This window comes from Balaenoptera borealis (assembly GCF_965194805.1).
Source record: "Balaenoptera borealis genome assembly, chromosome: 5".
In the NCBI taxonomy this organism is placed as follows: Eukaryota; Metazoa; Chordata; class Mammalia; order Artiodactyla; family Balaenopteridae; genus Balaenoptera; species Balaenoptera borealis.
In genome coordinates, this window is record NC_138862.1 from 27610281 (window position 1) to 27633429 (window position 23149).

At 35.2% G+C, this 23149-nt stretch overlaps 1 protein-coding gene across 17 annotated transcripts in view; it reads right to left on the reverse strand.

Annotated features, from left to right (window-relative positions):
- The window catches only part of LOC309628712 (uncharacterized protein), a 454132-nt gene that overhangs the window by 42338 nt on the left and 388645 nt on the right, over window positions 1–23149 (reverse strand). For 13 of the 17 annotated variants that reach the window (XR_014244650.1, XR_014244651.1, XR_014244652.1 and 10 more), the window contains 2 exons: window positions 11331–16875; window positions 2993–10498 (listed from right to left, as the gene is read on the reverse strand). The gene's annotated coding sequence lies outside the window, so the exon portion shown is untranslated. The remainder of the gene's footprint in view (window positions 1–2992; window positions 10499–11330; window positions 16876–23149) is intronic. The other 4 variants (XR_014244647.1, XR_014244649.1, XR_014244646.1 and 1 more) reach the window with 4 other exon arrangements.

Consider the following 23149-nt stretch of genomic DNA (forward strand, 5'->3'; position numbering starts at 1 on the left):
CTTAATAATGACGCAAACCACCAGATTTCACTGGATTCTGTTCCACCTGAATTGCCAGGAAGGATATTGGAAGGACTAACAAAGAAATAATACTGTTTTTCTCATGATGTTCTTTTACCAATGATTTTGAAGAGATGTGCCATGATTTTACATAGCACATTCTCAACTATTCCATGGCATATTTTCTTTAGCATCATCAACATTCCCTATATTTTTGTGGGTAAGTGTGCTTTTGTGCACTTTTGTTTCTTTTTAACTATAATCCTAATGTCCACCCACAGGTAAGAATTTTGTGAAGCACATGCTCCATCCAGCACAAAGGAATGGGTATGTTCAATTAACACTAAACACATAGAATAAAATAAACTGTAGCTGAAACTAAGTTTACACTTTAAAACTAAATTTACAGATTAGAATAATCTGCTTGCCATATGGAAGGTACTCAGTGTGTTTGTTGATTGAGTGAATAAATGAACGAGCCTATCTGACAAGGACCGAGACAAAATAAGAAAAAACAAAGTCGTGAAAGAAACTTGAAAAAGACTACATCCTATGCTAAACCTTGGATAAACTACATGAAAAAGGTTCCAATTTCCAAAGGTTCTTAATTCACTCACTAGAAAGGGAATGGAAAAGAAAATCTAGAAATATAGCTATCATTACTGAATTTACCATTTTAAAATGGACTAGAATATTCTAGAATATATGAGAATTTTGTATGTAATAAAGGTGGCATTTCACATCTCTGATTTTTACTTTCTCCCCACTAAGGCTACCCTCTGTTTTCTGGTCCTCACTAACCTCTGTTAATATGTCTTTTTTGGGTGTTGGTCTTTCACCCTTGCAAAATTCATGAAATTCTTCCCTCAGCAGTGAAACTATTTATATAATGCTGCTCTCAACGAGCCCAGCTTGCTGAGTAAACCTCTTTCCTTGGTTCTAGCTGTTTTTGTGGATCTTCTGAAACTCCACAGCATCCTCCATCTGTTTTCAGCTATCTCCCTGATGCCTCTTGAAGACAAGGAAACTTCTCCAGATCTCTCCCGTGCCCTGCTGAAGGGCTTTCTTGGGAGAAGGTGATGGGTTTAGGGTGAGAGGGCTAGGATGCTAGTTCAGACTCCCTCTAGTTTTCCCCTGCTGCCATTCTTATAAGCATCTACAAAGCTGCCCCCCGACCCCAGGAGGGTTCAAGGTGGCAGGGCTCAGAATCCCTCTGGCCCTTATGTCTTTATACTCATCCAACAGGAATCTGTCACCCACTTCCAACTACTTCTAACACATATCCTGAACCCTTCTCTCGTGTAGGGTTAACATTTATAAATTCTATGATCCAGATCTCTAGCATCAGGTTAATACTTCTAACCAAGCCCTTTAAGAATGAAAAATAAAACCATTTCCCTCTCCAAGAGCCTAGCTCTTCCAAATCAGAACAGTTCATTTTGAGCTTATTGTACTTGCTGTAAAGTTTAAAAAATAATCTACTAAGCACTTTAAATCTTCTGTTGACTCTGTCCTTGACTGTGTTTGCCCTTCTACTAAAGAAGTATATGTCATTGATCAAATAAGTATAGAAAAATAAAGCAACAAACATAAATTGGGAAAGTAATAACTTTGGTTAAACATTTCCAGATATCATTCCACATGCAGTTAATCACTTGGTTCTGCCAATTCTATCTTCTAAACACTTCTCTGTTCCCTCCTTGTCTCTCCTCTTCCACTGCCACCACCTTTATTCAGGCCATTATCATCTGTCCTAATTAATATATCAATGGAATAATTATATAAATGTGTATTTATCATCAAAATACTATTTATATTGGGAAAAAAAGGATGGAAAGAAACTCAGTTTACACCTATGAATGCACAAGTTAAATAAACTGTATTATACTCAAACAATAACATAATGAGCATATGCTAAAATGATAATATGTGGGGAAGTGTTCATTTGGTTTTTAACAATTAAAAAGCAAGTTACAAATATTTATGAAGATATTCAGTGTATGTGTGTGTGTGAATGAGCGAGAGAGAGACAAAGAGGGAGAGAGAGAAGTATGATTATATACTATATGATAACAGGAGTTATTTTCTGAGTGATGAGATTAATATATGTATGCATACATACATACATATATATGTATTTTTTCTATTTGTCTGGAATTTCTAATTTTATAAAATGAACACTTGTTATTGTGCAGGAAAAGTTTAATTTATTTTGTAAATAAGCTAGTTGTCTTTGGACTAATGTGAAAATATCTTGAATTAGCTTAAGATGGATTGAGACTAGTAGGTTTAATAACATTGGATAGGTAGGTTACTCCATTTGTAGTTACTCTATTTTTAATCAGTAATGTTATCTTTCCAGTTGCATACAGAAGAATTCCAGGATTTTTCAGGATATGAAGCACTTGAGGAAGACAGGAGTTTGAAATGAGATATGTTATCATAAATACGTTACAAAGAAATTTCTACCTATTTCCAATCAACATATTTATTTAGGCTGAAGGTTGAGATAAAACGTCTCTATATTATGGTTTTGTTCATTAGTTATTGAATGCTTAAAAATTATTAGTGAGATACTATGACAGAGATTGCTAGTTTTCTGCACTATCTATTCTCCTCTCTTTCCTCTGATTTTTAGCTGGATGAATGACTACTCAGAAGAAAGTCTACATTTCCATGCACCCATTTCCCAAAAGCTTTGTGTACCTGCTGACTAAGTTCTAAGGGCATGGGGGAAGGTATGTATAAGAATTCCAGAAATTTTCTTTAAAAGAAAGTGTAGTGTCCTTATTTTTCTCTTCTTATTCCTACTGACCAAAAAACAACATGGTGTAGCTTCAATGGTCATTTTGAGATTACCTGAGAAATGAAAGTCAGTCAAAGAGAGAAACAGGATAGAAGAAGCCTAGATTCCTGACCAGCTTTCCATAAAAATGATTTTCAAAGCTGTGTAATCACCTCCAAAATTTTCATTACTTGTTTGATATCTTACCTTTGGGAGTCACATTCACACCATGAATCCAACATGCATGGTATCAAAGTTCTATTAACTGAAATAGGAGCCGGGGGGATCTGATGCTGATTCACAGAAGGATTATCATCATTCTCATTCTTCTAGTGTCAAAAGGAGGAAAAATTTATTGTCACTTTCTACTCCTTTCTTACCTGCCATAATTTTTATCCCCATGCAATATACTAGGTTATGAAATTGTCTTAATTATATAGTCATGATTTCTCATATTTACCTTCTCCTTTTCACACTAAGTATTCCTAGTGGTTCTTAATTTTGGAGTGATTTTAGTCTCCATTCAGAGTCTTATAAACACTAGGATTGTTTTCCCCAAAAAAATGAATATCCACTCAAAACATTTCACATAATCTTATAATCTCATGGGAACATGAGACCTCAGATTAGGAATCCTTGGTTTAGATCTCCTTTTTTGTTTCTTCCTATGTCTAATTATCCCTGATTCTTCACAGTTTAACATTCTCTACCCAACTCTTTATCAATTGGGCTGTTAATCATCTAGGAGCTTTTACAAAATGCAACTGCATGGGCTCGACTTCTAACATACTGAGTCAGAAAGTACAGGGTAGGAAGAATGGTGTATCTCCATAAGTCTTTCTGAGTAGTTCTGTTATGTCCCTTGGGTTGAGGTCTTAAGTTACACTGACTTTGGATTAATCTTGCATCTTCCCCCAAATCTTTAAAGGATTCCCAGTGCCTGCCACACTGTAAAACTACACAATTACCAGAAGAGCCCCTGTGACCATTGTGGGGCCTCCTTAAACTGACTTCAGCTTACACTTCAATAGGCATTTTATAAAAATGCACCAAATCTTCCAACAAAATTGAATGCCAACCACAGCCCATCTTTCTTGCATCTACACATTTGCACATGCAGCATATTCTTCCCGAAATCCAGCCATTATTTCCTCCAGAAATCCTATCTATCACAGACTAGCTAAACACAGCCTCCTCTAGGGAATCTTCCTTGATTCTCAACAACCAACATAAATACTTCCTCTCCAAACCCAAAACATTGTGTTTATATATTCCTTCTGGATCTGTCACATTCTGACTTGATACCTTTTTTTTTTTAGTTTTTCTTATTTTCGCATAAGAACATAATATCTTGTGAAGAAGGAATTCTAATCTCATTTTGTATTTTACACATACTTAGCGTAGGGTCTTGTTTTGTATAGATTATGAATGAATGGATGGATGAGTAGAAGGGTGGATAAAAAGATTTAAGGGTTGAAAGTCTCCTCAACTGTCTACAACTGTACTTGTTCATGAAGCATTACAAAATAATGAATTTAGCAATCAAAGAATATTCTTGTTTAGAAGTGAGATTTGGGACAGAATTGATGACTAATAATGAAGATGATAAAGAGAAATCACTGCCAGGCATTGTGGTAAGTTTTCCATACTTGACAAGAGAGAGGGGTGATGCTCAGATTCTCAATTAATAATTGCGTTTAAAAGATCTAAGGTTTCATTGAGTTTAAATCAATCTTGTTGAAGGAGCAAGCAAAAGTACTAAGGAAGTACAAGTTTCTCCCCCTCTGTGGTTTTAAAGAAATTGCAGTGTTCTCCTAAAGGTGGAAGATATAACAGCATAATTAATTTTAAAAAAATTTTTTAACATTCAATGCCAAGTTCCTAAAAGATCTATATAGAACTACTTTTCACACTAGTCAAATGTGGAATTTTTTCTATGCCACTCGGTCAAAAATATTGAGGCAGAATTTAATGCTTGACCCATGTAATACAATTAAATGCATGCTATTCCTCACTGACTTTATAATCCTTAAACCTACTTTTTATGTGCAAGAATATAAAAGTATAAATCAAATACTTTTCAGAGCATTCTAGGCTTGAGACCCTCTTATAATTGAAGTTCAAAATCACTCCATAAATGACATTATGTATTATTAGATAATCAAATGTTAATCTGGGTATGTGTGTACACAGCTTGTTTTTTTTTTTAATTAATTAATTAATTTATTTTTGGCTGTGTTGGGTCTTCGTTGCTGCACATGGGATTACTTTAGTTGTGGTGAGCAGGGGCTACTCTTGGTTGCCGTTCGTGGGCTTCTTATTGTAGTGGCTTCTCTTGTTGTGGAGCATGGGCTCTAGGCACGAGGGCTTCAGTAGTTGTGGCATGCAGACTCAGTACTTGTGGCTTGCGGGCTCTAGAGCACAGGCTCAGTAGCTGTGGCACAATGGCTTAGTTGCTCCGCGGCACGTGGGATCTTCCAGGACAAGGGCTCAAACCCTGGTGGCACAGTGGTTAAGAATCTGCCTGCCAATGCAGGGGACACAGCTTATATTTTTAAATCACAGAACACTTTACAAAAATTCTGCAAAACTAATGGCAATTGTTGTTACTGCCACATTTTTAAACTATCAATACATCGTGGTTAAAATAAAATCTGGCTTATCGGTGATTATTTTTCTTATATAAAATTTAAAAAATCAAGTTTTCACCTTGAGATTGAATAAGGAAGTAAGAATATGGTTTTTACAGCTAAAAAATATATAACAACTCAAATAATCCTCTGATGATCATGAAAAAAATCCCAAATAAGTCTCAAGAAGACACAAGAAGAAAAGGCTCAGAGTAGCAACCAAAGATTTGTGAAATAAATTGATTTCCAGTCAAATCAGGTCTTCTACTCTTCTTGAAAATGTCAGCGTGTCAGCCTTGGCCATTACAAGACTGATTTATAGTTGAGACAAAGCGGTAGTACCAGCTGACTGTCTGGAGCCACAGTCCAGTGTCTGGAAAGGCTGCCGATGACAACCGTCCTTTTCTTAACCAATCAGCAAGGTTTAACTAAAACCTTAACCTTTTTTTCTGTATCTTGATAAGATAAAGATAAAATACAATCTGGAAGATTTACTTTGTGGGAAATAAACAAGAATTGTGGGAGGAAGTAGGTATCATACTTCCACAGAATAAATAATAAACATTATTTATGGCAATCTATATTTCAGACATTTAGAAACACAGAGCATAAATGAATATTCCAAATATGACAACTTATTTTAATATACTGGAAACCACAGCATACTTTTGTAATTTGATTAATTAGGAAGAAAACTTGTGAATGTTAAAATCAATTTTCAAACTTCCTAAATTATATTTATAGCATTGCTCATCTGTATCACAAAAACCCAAAATGTTTTGCATGAGAATCATTATTCATAGCAAATTAATCTTTTTCTCATTGAAGAAGATCCCTAAATAGTAGTTCGTGGTAGTAAAATGTTTAAAATTGTCCAGGTCATACCATGATAAAAAATAGTGCTGAAAAGGATAAGGATCTGACATTCAAATTATATAAAACCACATAATGGTTATACTTATGTAAAGATGTAGTTATATATATGTGTATTATATGAAGGCATATATAACTATATATACAAATATATCTGTATAAAATTATAGCCATTGTATTGATTTTATACAATTAGAATGTTTTATATAGATACACATACATATACATATATATGTATCTTTAAAGACAGTAAAAGAGGAAGAAACCAACTCATAAACCAAAATAAAATACCTTCAAGAATCAGCAACATAAAGCTCCCTAATATTATAATATTAGAGGTAAAAGTGGAAAGGATATAAAATTTGCTGTAACAGAATGGCCTAAACATATGGTGGCTGAGATAGACACCAGATTACAAAATATAATCACCATCCCTTTTATACCAGTCTCCCATTTTTAATAATCCTAAATCATTTTTAAAATGACAAATTCCTAAATGAGTCCAAATATTGACTTCCTGATGTATGCTAAATATTAAATGATCATGAAAAATGCTAATAAAATGTAATTAATCTCCATGATACTCAAGATTGAGATTTGCTGCTGCAGATGTTTTATAGTTACAAAGCTGTACAGAACACATTTGGGCTAAAAAACTTAATATTGCCTATATGTTGACCAGCTCCACTAAGTTTACCAAGATAAACATATGTGACCGAAGCCTATAACATACTATTATGCTAAGCACTTTAGAAATATGTAGTGGTTGTTGGAAGCCCTGTTACAGTTTTTCCTCTGAATTTCTTTCACCTTCTGCCATTGACATTAATCTAGCTAGGTGACTCTTGTACCGCCTCCCTACGCAGGCTGTCCAATCTGAGTAACTCTCAAATGCACAGAGAAGTGACTCCAAAACAGAGCCAATCAAGCCTTTCAGGGAAATTAAATTGATGTAGGGATGAAGAGAACCTTTTTATTTTTTTCCTCCTGGAGTCACAAGCTCTAGGAATGATGTATGATGCATGTCTAGAGTTCCCAATGGTCATCTTGGCTATCAGACAGAGAGAATGTGAGAATGAGGTCAACTGCCTGAGAATGAAGTCAACACACTGGAGATAGATAGAGAAAAAGAGAGCAAGAGAGAGAGAGAGACAGATTGAGAGGGAAAGGGAGAGAGAATCAGGTGGAGGAGGAAAGGAGAAGCAAGTGAAGGAGGAAGAGAAAGAGGAGAACAAGGAGGAGGAAGAGGAGGAGGAGAAGGGGAGGAGGGGGAAGAGGGGAGGGGGAGGGGAGAAGGATGAGGAGGGGAGGACGAGGGGGAGGGGGAAGAGGAGGGGGAGGAGGGGGAGGAGGAGGAGATGATGATGTACATACAGCTTCCTTTTTTGTTGCTACTAGTTGGAGCTGAGATTTGATCTTTTGCTACTGAAAGAGTCTGATTAATGTAGTGATCTAAACTAATGCTAGGTCTTTCCTAACTTGACTCAGAAAGTCCCCTGTGGGATGGAAAAATCCAAGTATCTAATGATACACTGGTTTTTTTACCTGAAAATCACTTTAAAATCATCTTTCCCTACATTTTAATTTTATAAATCAGTTGTAAATTTTAAAAGTGAAAAGGAGAGTGGTTCAGTCCCAAAAGATAACTAGTGGTAAAAGTGGTATTAGAATTTTGGTCTTCTATTTCTGCTTCACTATTCAAGTTCAATGGTAGAATTTATGATGCAAAAGTCTAAAAAGTCCAAGTTTATTCGGCATATTTTATTAACTCCCAGAGAATAGCCCAATTAGAATGTTTGGATCTTTTGACTAATTATTGTAATTGCTGCTTTATGAAACTCTGCATGATCAATATCATTATATTCAATTTAACTTTTTTTTTAAGAAATTAAATGACGGCTTTTTTACAACCGAAGTGTCCATCAACAGATGAATGGATAAGGAAGATGTGACACATATATACAATGGAATATTACTCAGCCATAAAAAGAAACAAAACTGAGTTATTTGGATAACTGAGTTATCCACTGAGGTGGATGGACCTAGAGTCTGTCATACAGAGTGAAGTAAGTCAGAAAGAGAAAAACAAATACCATAGGCTAACACATATATATGGAATCTAAAAAAAAAAAATGGTTCTGAAGAACCTAGGGGCAGGACAGGAATAAAGACACAGACGTAGAGAATGGACTTGAGGACATGGGGAGGGGGAAGGGTAAGCTGGGACAAAGTGAGAGAGTGGCATGGACATATATACACTACCAAATGTAAAATAGATAGCTAGTGGGAAGCAGCCGCATAGCACAGGGAGATCAGCTCGGTGCTTTGTGACCACCTAGAGGGGTGGGATAGGGAGGGTGGGAGGGAGACGCAAGAGGGAGGAGATATGAGGATATATGTATAGCTGATTCACTTTGTTATAAAGCAGAAACTAACACACTACTGTAAAGCAATTATACTCCAATAAAGATGTTAAAAAAAAAAAGAAATTAAATGATGGCTTTTTTCTTTAGATGGAATGAAATCATATGTAAATACTGCATTTTGGTCCAATTATTCTGGAAGTGCCATTTTTATAAACCACAGTTATTAATATTTTCATGGTCTATCTATGGGTCTTAATCACCAGACCTTTGCATAGTATAGGGAATAACATGACCAGAATCTCGGCAGTGAAAAATCCTAATAGTATCCCATATCTTGTCCAAAGCAACTCAAATATAGAGATAAGTTATCGCATATACAACTAGAAAATAGAACAAACCACATAAAATGCTAATCTATAAAATATAAAAAAGAATAAAACTTCCAAATTACAGAACTTATGAAAGGCTAAGGCACACAAAAACGATAAAAAGTGTCGGACAAGTGAAAGATATCTTTTGTAGACCATAAGCTATTTAAGAGCAGATTTCCTCTTTTTATTTCCTATAGCTGACACTCAGAAAACCCTTGATAAAAATGTTTATAATAAGTGATTTGTGAGTTCCCTGGAGCTGAAATGATTTCCTAATGGTGTCTGCATCTCACCTTTGAGATATACCCAGTAAATTTGGGTGATGAAATAAATAGTCTGTTTAGCAAAAGCAAATACTAAAATCCAAACAGGAAGAAATAAGCTAATATTCATTGAGTACTTTCTTGGTGTTAGGCACTGAGCTAAGGAATTTACTTGGATTATTTCATTGATCAATCATTAAGTCCTCTGAAGTCCTTGATATTAAAATGTCATTAAAACTTAAGTGGAAATCAGTACAATTGTTTGGTAAATTATGAATCAGGCTTCATCTAACTTATAGAAGGCAACAACTACTTTTTATCACTAAATAGTTAACATCTATAACTAATATTCACATATCTGACATTTCATTTTAAAGTCAATCAAATTTTGTTAAATGGTCACATCTTAATCGGCCATAGTGGTCCCATGTGTTTACGCAGCCATAATTCATTGAATTCTGTTTTTATGTTAAATTTACATTTATGAGTGAATGGGTGAGTGAATGATTCAACAGTTTATTTTGTGGTAATAAGTTGTATTTATGAATTGGTGAATTTCACGTGGGTTTCATTCTCAAGTAGAATCTTTCCTCAATGGCAACAAAGATGTGTCACTAGTGAGACCAAGTTTCCATCCTCTTTACAACTTGTAATCCCTGAGACAAAGAATGATGATCTTTTTCTAATATCTATGATAATTCTACAAGAAGACATTAAGAAAAAGCCCACTAGAAATTTCCTCCCTGAGTCAAAGTCATAAAGGCCTTTAAATAAACTTTATAAGCAGTTCTTTATCTCAACATTAAGACTAATAAAATATACATTCTTATAGATGTGGTACTTCTTATAGATGCACGTCTTATAAAGTGTAAGAGCATTTTCTAAAGAGCATTTTCTAAAGTCAATAAGATAAGGTAGGGATCATCTTATTTATCTCTCAAATTTAGCAACACATAGTCCTATTATTTATTAGCAATTTACTCTTTCAGAATGACTTCATTACATTTATTTAAAATAATATGTCATAAAATTCAATGGGAGGAAAGGAACTAGAGAGAACATACAAGTTGAGTATCTTTCTTCCAAAGTAGGAAGAGGGTTTCCATTATGATGCATCTAAGTGCTGAAAAAAATACATCATCTCTTTGTCACATGTATATATTTGGGCGATCTTCGTCAGTGTACTTGGTGGACCTCACTAGAGCACACCCTACGGAAAGAAAACACATTTTCTTTAAACATAAGACGCAGTTCCTTTGATATCCTGTTAATCACTTTTCCTTTTTAATTGAAAAACTCACCGCAGAAATTAAAGTACAAATTTCATTATTCTAGAAAGAACCCTAAAAGCTGACATGTATTTGAACAATTGTTTCAGAAATTCTTTTTAAGGTACATTTTCAGTTTCTGGCATGGCTTGAATTGAATTCTAAACTTTCTGCTGCTTGCCCTCTAAGCCCCTCTGGTGAATTTAAATAGGTTTCCCTATATATTTAGTACATTCAAGAATTCTTTGTCGCAGTGCCTACTCTGCTTTATTATTAGAAGGCTGTCTCTGAAGTCCAGCAGCCAGTTTGTTTTCTGCCATTAATAAAGAGTCTACTTTTTTCCCCCACTTCTTTGAAGAAGTTGAAAAGGCTCCATGTTGGGTGGAGGGGGTGTCAGGAAGAGAGAGAAGTGAAGGGAACCAACTGTGGTGTAAACCCCCCCAACAAAATATGTTGTCTAATGTAGAATCCTCCCCAAGGTTTATAAATGCAAGGGCTGGGTTTTCAGTGTGAGGTTTAACAGAGTAATAACTTAGCCACATACTGGTTCCCCCCTCACAGTTAAGAATAGGAAGTCTACCATGAGAAAGACATTACATTTTTAAATCCTACAAAACCAAGTGCTTCCATTGGCTAACATTTCAACATCACCCAAATCTCTTAGTGAAGATGTCTGAAAACTGGAAAGACCATAAATAACAAAGTACATTTAATTTCTCACAATTCACTTATATGTCCAGAAAAATACATAGAAGAATTTCAAGAAAGACCTACCAATTTGGATGTATAAAATATTGATGTTGACTCATGGCCAAGGGAAAGCTAATTCAAAGGCAAGGAGAGATGACTCCACAGAATAGCCATTTGGTGCTCACAAATCGTCAGACACCTACCAACAGAGAGGAAGAAACTTCTTAGAAAAGGGGAATGGTTAAATCCACCTACATAAAAGAACCCAAAGCACCCCAGAAACCTTAAAAGGCCGAGTTGAAACCTAGGAGTTATGATTCTTATTTAGTTGACCTAACAGATATAGCCCATGATTATTTTTATGCTAGTTTTTATTTGTTCAGGAATTAATTATTAAAGTAACACACTTAAAATCACATTTCTTACATCAGATACAAGGAAAAATTTATTTCACCATATGAAAATTTTTCACTTTTAAATTCTTCATAAAATATGCATGGAATCAGCTGATTGATTATATAACACTATTTAATCTCAAATTCACTTAATCTCAATTACCTTCAAGTTCTACCTGCTTTTGACAGGAATAAAGACGCAGATGTAGAGAATGGACTTGAGGACATGGGGAGGGGGAAGGGTAAGCTGGGATGAAGTGAGAGACTGGCATGGACTTATATATACACTACCAAATGTAAAATAGATAGCTAGTGGGAAGCAGCCGCATAACACAGGGAGATCAGCTTGGTGCTTTGTGACCACCTAGAGGGGTGGGATAGGGAGGGTGGGAGGGAGACGCAAGAGGGAGGAGAGATGGGGATATATGTATATGTATAGCTGATTCACTTTGTTATAAAGCAGAAACTAACACACCATTGTAAAGCAATTATACTCCAATAAAGATGTTTAAAAAAGAAAAAAGTTCTATCTGCTTTCAAACTTCCACAAGAAAGACATTACATACAAGTTAATATTATTGGCTAGTAATACACTCCATCTGATAAAGCTGGGGAAAAAGCAACATTCAATGAAAATAGAAGCTAATTCATTGAAAAAATATTGTGGATAAGTTTATGACAAAGTCTCACTTTTCATACTATTTTTACCAAAGGTTTAAAAAAACTAAGATAGATAGATAGATAGATAGATAGATATAGAATATGTAAATATATAAAATGTACATATTAATACATATTAATTTATATATTCATGTGTATATGTTGATATATATTAAGTACATATGTTAACGTATATTAATATATATACATATAATGCCTCAGAGTATAGTTGGTCACTGATAGATAAAAAAACTAAATACAGAGATGGAGATGACAGATAATGATAGCACCTAAGTTTCTACATACTAACTATGTATTTGCAAAGCTGCACTAACAAGTCTGTTTTTCAAATGCTTAGAAACGTTCAGGATATTTGAAAACTTCTCTATGTTAGGAACTTTGTTTTCCTTTTCCAAATACAGTCACTAAAGGATCAGTGGGACCTGAGTGCTAAGTTAAATGTCTAGTGAGAAATTTAACAAAAGAATCCAAGTAATCAAAACGATGCCTGCATTCGCTGCCTACCGAAATGTAGGCTATGCTTTGCATGTGTAAATGGCAAGAAAATTCGGGCGTTAGCTAACCCTTTATGTACTGCTTTTCTCAAACCTCATCCAAACATGACAACTTGCAAAACCATTTAAATATTTATCAGGTGAATTAAACCAAGGCCAGGCACATGTACCAGCATGTCCATTTGAACGTAAGGAATTTAACATAGTATATACCTTTTGTAATTTCATTAGTAATTAACCTGTACTGTAATTCCCCTGAGATACCTATACCTCTTCCTTGACATTATTTATGTAGCCTAATGCTTAAATGACTTGAGAGTATCTCTACACCTCATCTGCAGCTTCACTGGAACACTAAAGTGTTAAAGACTTCTATACTCAGAAAGATATTGACCCCATGAACACTGAAATGAAATATAATCATATTTAGATTTGGCAAAATTCCAGCAGTGGCTTCCTTGATGGACCTTAAATGGCTTTAAAAAATGTCATTTTGAAAAACTGCTGTTTTCCTTACAGAGATTAAAAGTTAAAAGCATGAGTATAACAATATTAACAGAGCAATATAAAAGAGACAAAAGAAAAACTACTACTTCATTGGTATTTGATAGATGTTTAAGGTGAGTGATGATATTTAAAAAAATAGAACTTGAAGTTCACAGTAAATTAGCAAACAATGTGAGAAAGGAAAATAATCAAGCAGGGGTTAGTATATTTATGTAAAACAGTGATTCTCTATTTCAGAATTAAAATGTAAAAATAAGCTGGTGTCAGAGAGGAGGTGATTCCTCATTTCCACCGCATTGAGCAAGCTCGCATCGGCAGCAGACAGCCTTTAATATATGCGTCTGGCTCAGGCTGGTCTCCTAACCATGAAGCCATCGAATTGTTAATATCACTGCTTTTTTTTGTATGCAACACATCATTTTCTTGCTCTTTGTTGTAGATCCTTCCTTTATTTTAAGCTTAGCATGATCTGATTTTCCAAATCATATTATACAGCCCCCAAACAATATCCTGTGACAGCTAAGATAGAAATGCAGAAAAAAGTGGCATCCATCTATCCATATACAGCATAAAGTAATTTATATAAACAAAGTTACCCACTTATAGCTCTACTCACCTTTATGGAGTAAGAGAAAAGCTTTATCAATGACGCGCTCAGAAAAGATAGTTCATAGATCGGAAGGTTACATACAGAGGGTTCAGAGAATGCATGACGATTAGTAAAAAATATATATTTTATATATGTTTTTGGGGAAAATAAACACAATTGCATTTTAAATCTAGCTTTGGTATCTTCCGACTAAGAAACTGAAGTTAATATATATTGTGGTTCATAAATATGATGACATAAAAAAATCTTGCATTTGAAATAGTTATATTTGATATCACTATAGCCAACAAACATCTATCCCTTACATTATTTTGGAACTAAATTGATGGAACATCTTATACATACAGGTGTCTGTAAACATATACCTGTATGTGATATTGTTTTATATAAGAGGTGGTTTCTGGTCTGCTGTGTAAATGTGGCTATTAAATATAATCAAGTTTCTGTGTACTTGTAGATACACATACATAGAGTTCTTTGTATTGAGAAACTTATGCTTTTAAAAATGCTTGATTACAATGAGAATAAGGTTAAAAGAAGTAAAAAATAAATACTACCCAAAACTTTACAGTTTATATTATATCCACTCATTTGAAGTTTTAAAACATTTGTTTATACACACACACATACACACACTTAAAATTTCAGAGATTCTAAATAAATGAAACAGGTGATATAAGTAAAGAATCTGAATAGATACAGGGTGGATATATGCTTAAACACATTCTATGTGCCTTCATAGATGAGGAACATGTTTATGATATTGTAACATCAATTTTTTAGGAAATATAACTCATGGATGATTTGTCTTCTGTGATACTTCAAATCATAAGTAATTCTAACAAGTCCAATAAAAAGGTGAACAAAGACTCTATTACACTATTCTCAAATACACTCAGAAATTTATTTTAAAAATGTGAAGATATATATAATTTATAGTACCCCTGTAAAGCAATAGAGTTTAAAGAATGAAATCATTTTGTTTCTTCTATTATGGAAAATCTCTCATCTCCATTTTGAATCTTATTATCTGCAACAATATTGTAAAATTTAAAAATAGATTTAACGTATAATTCTGCTCTCAAAAAAGCACATTTGATATGGCAATGGCTAATAATATTCAAATGTGACATGATATAGTTGAAATAGTTACCTCATATAAAACTAAAATTCTCATAAAAGTCTGCAGTTCAGATTCAGTTGATAGATGAACTAGAGCAGCCGGACTTCATAGGTGGTATTTACTAATTTATCTCACATATGTCCATGATATATGCCAAGTAAAATGCAAAAATTAAAAGGTATTATATTTCTGCTAATTATGATAACTCGAACTCTTATAACAAGATAATGTCTTATAATAAGACATATAAAGCATGTTGTCTGGTTAAAAAGACTGAAGAAAACTCTGGCAATAAATACTAAGTATAATGCAGCATTCTTCTTAAATCAGTATAAAATCTAATAGGGTCATATAAAGGAGATGGCAAATGATTTTATTTCTAGGCCTCAAGCATGATTATAGCTATACAATACATATTCTCAGCCATAGTTGTGTGAAAACATAAAGGATTTATTTAAGTAGCTAATGTATATATTTCTATGCATATGAAAAAAGTTACAAATATAAAGCACTCTCTTCATTATTAACTAAGGAGTTATTCTCTTAGGCTAGCCACCTTAAATACACCAAAAGAAGCATTTTAAAAACACTTGTATTTAATTTTGCTTCTTACACAGATATCTTATATTGCTTTTATATATATGTTGTTATAATACAAACGCTATTTCTGTGCACTCTGTCATCACTTTAGAGTACAGTTTCTGAAAATAGTATTTTGGGGGGTGGGTCATGGTGAAAACATTGCTGATTATAAAGAAGAGCACTGTTCATTTCTCCTAGGCAGAATCTATGTATGTTCTTTTGTTCTGATGGTAACTGCAGACAATCAATAAGGTCCAAAGCTGCTGGTTCCCCTCCGCCTAGGTCCCAAGAGCCTGACTTGTGATGTTACTAAAATACCTCACAAGTTAGGGTCTCAGGGACTAGGAAAAGTCTGGTTTGATGCGGTAGAATTCTTCTTCCAGTAATAAGGCTAGTTTAGAAATTACAGTTGGGTTCAGTTAACTTTTTCCTCTAAATACTAATTAAAATACATATGCAGAAATATATATATGGTATATAAAGTTAGGATGAGCTGAATATTCATGACAACCATTTAGAGACTAATTTCAGGCTTTAAAATAATGAAGAATGTATGAAACAATGCAGATAATGTACAGTTAAGAGTCATTCCATTAGATCCAAGAAAGAGACGAAAAATGGGTTAAAATCTGTTTCTAGCAGATTTGTACAGCAACACCATAACCTCTGTTACATTAAAGAAGGATTATACGCCAGTTAATGGGACCCTAATTGAAATTTTGCTTCCCATTACACATCTATACAGCACAACTTGTAAGGTGGGCCCAGGACATACAACACTTTAACTCTAATTTAAATATACACTGTTGCAGTTAAGAATAAAACAAAAACTTTTTTGCATGTCATAATTTAATACCTCTGAAGCTTGCTATTTCTCTTTGAATCTCCAAACTATTCAGACAGCCGATATTTCCACGCATACTCTGTAGCTATTTGAGCAATGCCACTTAATAAACACGTAACTTAAAATGCTGGCAACATAAGAAAAAAAGAGACTCTACTTTTAAACAATTGCATTATAAAGCGCAATACTTTTGAAAATACACAATCCCAATCCTGCATATTCACTGAATTTCCTCCGATCTTTTAGCCTTGTTTGTGGTTCGAGAACAGAATTTGTACTTTAGGAATGATCCAAGGTTTAGTAGCATAGAACGCAGGGTAAAACAATCGGACCAGCCATAACATAAAAGTCCTGGCCACAGAAGTGGAATCTGGTTCTTCTGAAGTGGTTGATCTTAAAAGGGAAAAGAGGAGGAAAAAACAAAAACGGAAAGAATTAGAATGTTTTCCTGTAGAACAGGTGAATCATCCATTTCCAAGTAAGCTGCAAGGAAAGCTATACTGAACAAAATATTTGCTAACTGGCCCCCTCCTCCACCCTAGTACCACACCCCTTTCCAACCACCACCCCCGACCCTCTGTCCAGATCTTTACTTTGCCTTGTTAAGACTTTAAATATTCTGCTCCATGATGTAATGCATCATTATATAAGATCTCTTTCTGTTTATCGTTTGATTTTCCATACTGAATCAGTTATGGCTTAAAATAGTAAATAGTTAAAAAAAAATAAAACAAAAAAGCAGCACTCACAAAAAGCAAAAAATAAAACAGTCCTTAGATATAAGTCCATGCTTTTCGTTAAAACTGAATATGGCTTTACAATTTTTGACCATAGCATTCAACCAATTATTAGAATGAAAAATCTCACCCCTCCATAAATATGACATTAACATAATTATACCACCCCCATCACGGAGACCCATCCTCCTTAGGGAATACATCTGATGCTCCAAAGATGGAAATCAGTCAGATTTTAGTTGCTCTCCAACGTACCTTTGCTTCTCACTGACTGACTGGCTTTTACCCTCCACGCACTCACACGCCACCCCCTCCCCTCGGCTAGACACGGATGCCCGAGCGAGCACGCGCGCGCACAGGCATACAGACACCCAGCGAGAGGCGAGGCAAAGCATCTGATGCTGACTCAGAGCGCTTCTGTGTGCAGGGGGTGGCAGCGGCTGGTATTTTCACTGCGCTCATCATTAACATTAACTCACAGTCTAGCATCCACCCTCTCCCAGACCTGCGGGACTGCAGTATTTGCATGACGCTGTCACTCTAGCCTTTGCAGGTCAGATGATAGAAGAAAAAAAAAGAAAGAAAGCAAAGGAGTGAAAAGGAAAAACCCCCAAAGCCTTCATTTCTTCCAGGGTCTCCTTATTTTTCCACCTTTCTACTTCCTCTGTGGCTATGTCTCAGTTGTTTGACATCTTTCCGGAAGAAGCTGTCTTGTGCTTCAGTGAGCCAGTAGTCAGTTGGTCCTCCCCTCCCCTCACACTTGGATACCCACCCCTTTCCCCCCCGATCAATAACACAGATATCCAAATACAGTTGTGGAAACAGGCTCCGACACAGTCTCACCCTGGGTTCACTACCTCAAGAAGCAGGCAGCCAGGCTCACACGTGATAGAAAAATAATGCCAGCAATTCTTTAGCAGTCCTAGACTTTATTCTATGCCTTCATTCCCACCCCCCCATCCTCCCCCTCCCCGGCTGATGAAAGAGCAAAAAGAGCCTTTGCACTTTTATATGAAGCCCCCAAGCAGCCCAAGAGACAGATGAGTTCGGTGGCTCTGTATAGATCAATCATTTCTATTGAATAATGAAAAAAAACCTGATTTTAATAAAAATAATTGCTTAATATTTGTATTAGCTGTGCTCTCATTTCACAGGAATTACAAGACCTGCCAGGATCTGAATCATCGATATGACTTAAACTGTGTTGAAATTCTAACTTGCTGGAATGAAATCAACCAACAGGATATTAGTATATTTTTTACTTTTTCGATTTAAGAACTCTTAAAAATAATAATAAATAGCCATGTTGGCGAATATGTGAAAGTCTTTGAGACTAAGAAATGTTTGCAGGCTATAAATATTATAATTAAATATATGTTTACGTAAAACATGGATTTGTGTACATATGTGAAAACAGTCTACTATGTGCATTGTTACAAAAGGAAGTAAAATTCTGGCTGAACACAGTCGTGTTTGTACTACAGTGTTTCATAATATAAAAAGCAGTATATACGTATTTATCCAGTTCCTTTGTTCTTCAATTGTTCCCTTTAATGATAGAATGTGGTAAACTGCCTACCTTTCCTTTCTACACGAGCGATATATCTGAATTACTTGCCAGACAGAGCTAGCCATCAGTGACTCTGCAGCATACAAGAAATACATACAAAGGAAAGTACGACTATTCTCAAGCCAACTCTAATGCTGTCTGGTGCGGGAGAAATTTCGGTGTACCGACACAGACAGATCCCAGCATGCACTGCGGCACTGCAGGACCAACTAAGGTAGCAGTTTGGCAACAGAACTGTGGCAACAAACGTGAAGGACAATCATTTGCAGAGGTTCCAAAGAAAACATCACACAACCCATAAAGAGAAAGAAGCATCTGCAGTAGGCTACGTATTTCTATCATCAGCTCCTACAGGCTCCTGATTTGAAAGAGAAAGGAAAGAAAAGGAAAAACTCAAGTGCAAAAACAAAAAAACACAAATAAATAAAGAAGTGGGCATCCGGAGGAAGCATGGTATTAAGTACACACTCTCACTGGCGAGAGAAAGGGAGGAAGGAAAAGAATACGAGGCAGAGGAAGAAAAGAAAATAGGAAGAGGGAGGGGAAAGGTGGAGAAGGGGAAGAAAGGGACGGAGAGGAAAGAGCAAAGAATCACTGAGCACTGAAGCAACAAATGAAATATGAAATTAGATTTCAGAAACCAAAGATTCCAGAATAGTGTTCAAGCTTAGAGTTTAATGAAAAACTGTAACAGAAATTAATGCATGCATAGCATAGCTTAAAATACTTATTGTTGGTAACAGTGAGAAGCCTGCTGACTTCACCCTTCCTGTTCTACGTGTGTGTATTAAACTGGTCATCTCTTAAAGTCTCTTTGCTCAGATCCATCTTTTTTTTTTTTCTTTCTCTCTCCAGCATCATCAGCGTCCTTTATGCTATTTTTTTTTTCTAGACAGTTGCCCACAATACTCTGGATAAATTAATGTTGTGACCTTGCTATGGCTATCAGACATAAAATGTCGACTGTTTTAATAATTGAACATGTGCTTACAGCAAACTGCCTACTGATATCTTAGCTCTGTGGACTGCCTGCATTAAGCACCTCACTCCCAGCTCTGCGAATCAGAAACAACAGATGCAAATACAACTTTCTTTTTCCTATTCCATGCTATCTCTGTTTATTACATACAGAGACAGACACACACGTAACTTTACAGAAGGCATAAAAACATTAATCAAGCGAGTTAGAAAATCAAGAATAAAGGTTTGAAGAAAAATAATAATTATAAATGTCCAGGCATTTAAAATATTTATATCCAGACAGGGGTGAGCCAGTTTCAAGTGCCCAGGCTTCTGTCAAGATCATCGTTGGGCCAATGGGAATCCAAACTTGATTAAATCAATATTTATTTGAAAGAAGATGTAATCAATCAGTTCAACTATGTCTGTCATAGACATGGGTTTAAGGTCTGTTCTTATTCTAAACTTCCATTCATCAATACTAAAACATCCCTAAATGAGACTCTGACTATGGCTAAACTATTTACAAAGTAAATTTTTCAGTCTGTTTTATATTTAATTTGAGCAAGCAATGCAAGTATGGTCTTCCTAGATCAATTATTTTTATATGTTATTCGAGTTTTGTTCCGTTAACTTAAAAAATCACTAAGATAGATCTGGATGTATATCAAATGATGTATTAAGTGAAAGGAAGCAATGACTGCTCTGAAATACTTTAATACAACCTGCCTTCTATCTTACTACTAAGGCAAGGGATCTTTTCTCAGAGAGGCCATTTGAACTCATTGTTATTATGGGAATCGTATTTAAGAACATTGATGAGGTTTAGGATAAGGAAGATGGAGGACAAAAAATGATCTACGGTTCTAACTTTGACTCAAAATTCATGGATGTGCAGAATATATTGTTTTCTTATTACTTGCATATTTTCTTTGCTTTATTTAACCTACACTTTCCAATAAGGTGCAACCAGCCACATGTAGTTATGAAAATTAAAATTAAATAAGGTAAAAATTCAGTTCCTCTGTTGCCCTAGCCATATTTCAAACGTACAACAGCACATGTAGCTGGTGGTTACCATTTTGGACAACACAGCTATAAAACATTTCCAACCTCGCAGAAAGCTTTATTGGACAGTGTTAACTTAAACTGTCCTTGTGAAAGTTTATAGCATAACTGGTCACTGTATCGCAATACTTTCATTCCAGTCTATTTTAAGAGGATGAATTTATATTGATTTATTTGAAGATCTAAAATAGGAGAATTCCATTTGACTAAAGAGCATCTAATACTTTTATTTACTAATAGTTTTGAAATATGTAAGATTACTTAAGGGGAAGGGTTGTACAGAAATGAACTTTAAGGTAGTTGATAACAAAACCATCAGAAGACACAAAAACATACTCAAACTAAAGTCTCCGAATAAATCTGACAGAGGCTTATTTGTCTAACCTTTCCAGAAAGGAGAGTCATGCTGTTTTTGCTGTCAAACAACCCATATTACGAATTTCTATTTTCAAAAAAGAAGGGCTGTAATAGTAGTGTGAGTAGCAAAAATACAGAGAAAAAGCAATTTTTAAAAATCCTATTCATATAAGCAAAAAATTGCAGTTAAGAGCAACAACAAGTATGGTTATACCATTTTCTTCCTTTTTTTAAAAGAGAAAAGAATAATTAAAGGGCAGGGGAGACAAGAATCAGATGCCAGTGAACTAGGATGACCTGGTTGGGAATTTTCTATTAAAGAAAAACAGGTGTGTGTGTGTGTGTGTGTGTGTGTGTGTGTGTGTGTGTAGACACTGTTAAGGTAATTTTGAGTTATCAGTCAGATTCTGGAACTAATTATCTTAAGCTAAATGAAAATAAAGTAAAACATAAGTGTATATGAGTTATTACTTTAAAAATTTCATGGTGAATGATGCAGCTGGTTTTCAACAAGAAAAAACCTGACATCTTTTCTTCTAGTATTTTAGTATTTGGACTAGGGGTTGGTTCAGTGTTTAACTCGGACACTTTTGGATTGTAATGCAAAACGCTTATCCGTCAACCTAAAATTACTTTTTTCTTACTCTTTTGATATATAAGTGCAGAGCATCACAACTAACATGGAAAAATAATCACACAGATTTCTCTTCCTTTCAAGGATGACCCTTTAGACCCTGCCATGTGAAATCTAATGTTCATTCTTCTATTTAGAAAATGTATATGATTGTAACACTCTATACCAATCTCTCTCTCTTTCTCCCACCCTCCCCCCATTTTCCTCTCCCCTTCTCCTCCCCCCTTGCTTTCCCCAAATGTGTAACCCACTTGCCAATCCAGTCTGTCATCAATATCCACAAGGGGACCACATTCAAAGCCACACCAGAGAGACGAGAGAAGGAGAGCAAGTCTGAGATAGGGGTAATTGGAGCAAGAACATGAACTTGAGGGAGGTCTTGAGGGGGAAGTGACAATGACAGTGACTGTTGTACAGCCACACACATGAACAAATAGTCTTGAGGATGCTGGTGGAGTGCTTCTCTTTCAGGAAAAAGGTAGGGGATAATAATGAGGGGCAATTTGGAGACCATGGGAAAAAATTATGCCGTATCAAATTATCTTGCAATCCAGAAGAGTATTTTTCAACAGTTAGCAGGCTTATACGTTCTAACAATCAAGGAATGTTTCTGCTCTGTTGATGTGCTTCCTAACAGATGAGAGAGTGAAAAATTAATCTTGACTTTTTAAGATGGGACATTAGGTGGAAATGATCAAGCGACTTCAGAATTACTGTCATATTTAGAACTTGACTACTATGGCAAAGGAGCCATAATAACTTATGTTTTAGCTAACAAACTACGGAAGAGTACAGGTATCCCTCAGTATCTGTGGTTTCAGGACTCCCGGGGATACCAAAATCCTTATATAAGGAACTGTCAAGCCCCTTATATAAAATGGTGTAGTATTTACATATAACCGACACGCATCTTCCCATATGCTTTAAGTCATATTTAGATTACTTATAATACCTAATACAATGTAAATGCTATGTAAATAGTTGCCACCATGCAGCAAATTCAAGTTTTGCTTTTTGGAAACTTTTGGAATTTTGGGAGAGGGGGGTGGAATATTTTTGATCTGTGGTTGGTTGAATTTGTGGATTTAGGACCCACGGATTTGGAGGGCCAACTGAACTATTTTCCTTATGTTCTATATACAACACTTTCAAACGAAGTTGGAAGGGAAGTAATCTAGGAGTCAGGTAACTGGTTCGAGTGCCAATTTGGTAAATAATAAAATTTATGGTCTTGGATGAGTCATTTAACTCTTGGAACCTTAGTTCTCTTATCTTTAAAATTAGGAGAGATGACTCGGTTAATCACCAAGACCTAATTCAACTCTAAAATTTTGTGCAATG